Raw genomic sequence first — 4,294 nt, 5'->3', positions numbered from 1 at the left:
GTTGTGCGATTCAGGGGCCATATGTGCACATGCAAGAAAAGTTGCATTTGTCTTTATTCTTCTGGCATAGCACATGGAAAAGGCCAGTCGTGCTTCCATTAATGCTGCAGTTGCTTTTGATAACCTGTCCAGATGACACTGCTTCAAAGTCCCTTGTGAACTTGACCCAGTCCTCTTATTCTAAGCGTGGGACTCCATCCCCTTGTGGCTTTACATATAAATTCTGCAGCCTTGGCACTGCAATGCTGATTTCGTGTGTGTGGATGAAAATGAAGCTTTCAGCTTAAAGTTTTCAGTTTAAGGAAAACCCATCCGTTTCATGAATAGAGTATCGTGTTGCTGTGGTTTGCCGTGGTTGACACCAAGACAACCACTTGGATTGAAATAAAAATGATCCCACTTTTATCCCCTCAAATCTCGTTTGAGAGCACACTCCAGATGCAAAGTAGGAAATGTTTCTCGAGTTGGGGAGATGAGGTGAGAGTCTCGATCTGAGCCTGACATCAGATTTAGGGGCTTTTTAGGGGGAAGGAAGTCAGACCACGCATAGAATTTTGAAACCTTGGCATTCAGAGCTGGATGGACCTTAGAAGTGCCACCTGACTTTGTGTTTCCACAAAACTGATGTAGATATTCCTAGTAACAAGAAAATAAAATGTGTTATGTTTTGTTAGTTACATATTTATTATAATGGTAAAAAAAGGCACAACTATTTCTTTAAAAAATTTTTTTTATTAGTGAAACACCAGGAGTGCAGTTGTAGAATTACACATTTTTGTGCTTGGGTTTCACTTATACAATGATTGAGTACTCATCTCTCCACCAGTGCCCATTCTCCACCTCCAATGCTCCCAGTGTCCCTTCCACCCTCCTCAATCCCCCATCCCACCCCACCCCTGTGGCAGGGCATTTCTTTTTGTTCTCTCTCTCTCCTTTTGGGTGCTGTGGTTTGCAAAAGAGGCACTGAGTGACAATCATGTTAGGTCTATAGTCTACTTTCAGCATGCATCTCCCACCCTGGGAGGATCCTCCCAACACCCTTTATTTGGTGCTCCCTTCTCTATCTGAGCTGTCTTTTCTCCTAGCGTGTGCGGCTAGCCTCCAAGCCATGGAGTAAACCTCCTGGTACTTATCTTGGCTATTCTTGGGTGTTAGTCTCCTATTTTATTACTTTATGTTCCCCAGATGAATGCAATCTTTCTATGTCTATTCCTTTCTTTCTGAATCATTTCGCTTAACATGATACTTTCCATGTAGTACCACTTGTATGTAAATTTCATGACTTCATCTTTTCTAACAGCTGCATAGTACTCCATTGTGTAGATGTACCAAAGTTTCTTTAATCAGTCATCTGTTCTCGGGCACTCAGGTTTTTCCCAGATTTTGGCTATTGTGAATAGTGCAGCAATGAACACAGAAGTGCCAAATATCATTTCGACTGTACTTTTTTTTTGTCTCTCTGGGATATATTCCCAGAAGTGATGTAGCTGGGTCAAATGGGAGCTTAATTTCTAATTATTTGAGAATCGTCCATACTGTTTTCCAAAAGGGCTGAACCAGTCTGCCGAACCATTCTCACTAGCAGTGAAGGGGAGTCCCTTTTTTGCCACATCCATGCCAACAACGGTTGCTTTTGAAGAAAAAACTATTTCATCAATCCTATGATTTTAGATCATCATTGCTTAGGATAGGATTTGTTAAAAAAAAGTGTATAATTTCAGAGGACTTTTAGATTTTTTTATATAGGAGTACTGTTATTTATTCAAAATTTTAGATTTATTAGGAGATGAGAATCATGAGAAAGTGGAAAAGATACCATTGACACAGAAACAGCTGAAGATAGACTTAATTATTGAAGGTAAGGGAAAAAAGACGAATGTCACTAAAAAAAGTTGGTGTGAAGCTATGACTTGAGACTTTGGCTCCGAGGCAGGCGGGAATCCCAAGGAGAGAACAGTATGTTTCCAGCGTTTCCAACAACTGTGTTTATCCTTTCTTGTCTTCTACTGTTCTGTCATCCCTCTGAGCAGCAATGGCCAAATGTCGGGTGGGATTGAAAATTATGTTATTGCTGCTGTTACCAAAGATCCTCCAGTCTATTGGTGAAGTGGTACACTCATGTGAATCAGGAGTGATTCCACTCCTGCACTTGAAAAGCATTCAAACTTTGCTGATTGTATGTGATCATTATTTTATTTTATAAAATGAAGAAACACTGTGCTATATAGCGTTATACAAGTTTCAGGTGTGTGTCAGTATAGATCAATGTTCAGATATTAAGTTCACCTTATGCCGTCCTACATCTTATAACTGATTCCTTTTACCGGAGCTACCCAGCTTCTTTCCCCTTCCCTCTGGAAACCACTTGGTCTTAGAGTCCGAAAGCTTGGATTAGATTTATTTAGTCCATTCATTTGTTTTGTTTCTTTAAAGTTTTAATTTTTTGGCCAAACCTGGGCTGGAGCGATAGCGCAGTGGGTAGGGCATTTATTTGCCTTGCACATGGCTGACCCGGGTTCGATTTCTCCCCCCCTCTCCGAGAGCCTGGCAAGCTACCGAGAGTATTCCGCTTGCATGACAGAGCCTGGCAAGCTCCCCGTGGCTTATTTGATATGCCAAAAACAGTAACAACAAGTCTCATAATGAAGACATTATTGGTGCCCTCTTGAGCAAATAGATGAAGGACAGGAGGACAGTGCTATAGTGCTGTAGTCAACACCTGGTGATGCTCAAGACTAATTCCTAGCCCCATGCGCAGGCTCACTTCTAGTGGTGCTTTACAGACCATAAGTGCTGCAGGGGATTAAATCAGGGTCAGCTTCATAAAGGCAAGGGCCTACACCTTGTGCTTTCTCCCTGGCCCAGTTCTTATTTCTTTATCTTATACATAAGGGTAGTATCATTTGGAGTTTATCTTTCTCAATCTGACTTATGTCCTTAAGCACCATACCCTTTAGGTTAATCAGTGTTGCTAAAATCGCAGGATTTCATCTTTTTTTTTTTTGCGTTTTGGGTCACACCCGGCAATGCACAGGGGTCACTCCTGGCTCGTGCACTCAGGAATCACTCCTGGCGGTGCTCAGGGGATCATATGAGATGCTGGGAATCGAACCTGGGTTGGCCGCGTGCAAGGCAAACTCCCTACCCACTGTGCTATCACTCCAGCCCCAGGATTTCATCTTAAAGTTAGGCATTATTCCATATAGGTACACACATAGCATATTACTTTTGTTTATTTATATATCGTTGGGCCCTTAGGTTACTTACATCTTGGCTACTATGATATCATGCAATTTTGATCCTGTATTTCCATTATTCTCCGTTAAATCCACATCTGCATTTATTTCAGTGGTAGTGCTATATCTAGATCAAAACATGCACAACTAATTATATTATAAATTAACATAAATAAGTTGACTTTTAAAGTTTTGTAGATTTTATTTATCAATAGAACAAAAGAAACTACGAAAAAAAAAAGAAACTCAAAAGAAATAATATCCTATAGAAATAAGGGAATTATCAAGGTCCTTTATTTAAAAAATATATATAGTTTTCAAAAACCTTTTGTTTTGTTTCTATGTCACGCCCAGATTAATGCTCGGTGCTCATTCCCCACCTGGAGCGCCTGCGTAATTCCTTTAATATGCTACTGGGATTTTCCCAGAGAGGCAAAAAAGTATAGTCGAAGTGGCATCTGCACTTGTTTTTTCATTGCAGCACTCTTTACAATAGCCAGCCAGAATCTGGAAAAACCTGAATGCCCAAGAACAGATGACTGGTTAAAGATTCTTTGGTACATCTACACAATGGAGTACTATGTAGCTGTTAGAAAAGATGAAGTCATAAAATTTACATACAAGTGGTACTACATGGAAAGTATCATGCTAAGTGAAATGAGTCAGAAAGACAGGGACAGACATAGAAAGATTGCATTCGATGGGGGAACAAAAAGTAACAAAATAGGAGACTAACACCCAAGAATGGCTGAGATTAGTACCAGGAATTTTGCTCCATGGCTTGGAGGCCAGCCACACATGCTAGGGGAAAAGGCAGCTCAGATAGAGAAGGGAGCACCAAATAAAGGGTGTTGGGAGGATCCTTTCAGGATGGCAGATGCATGCTGAAAGTAGACTATAGACCGAACATGATTGCCACTCAGTGTCTCTTTTGCAAACCACAGCACCCAAAGGAGAGAGAACAAAAAGGAATGCCCTGCCACAGGGGTGGGGTGGCATGGGGGATGGGGGATGGGAGGGATACTGGAATCAGTGGTGGTGGAGAATGGGCACGGTGG

This window comes from Sorex fumeus, unplaced genomic scaffold, assembly GCF_029834395.1.
Source record: "Sorex fumeus unplaced genomic scaffold, SorFum_2.1 ptg000035l, whole genome shotgun sequence".
NCBI classification, from domain to species: Eukaryota; Metazoa; Chordata; class Mammalia; order Eulipotyphla; family Soricidae; genus Sorex; species Sorex fumeus.
This window is presented reverse-complemented; position numbering follows the sequence as displayed.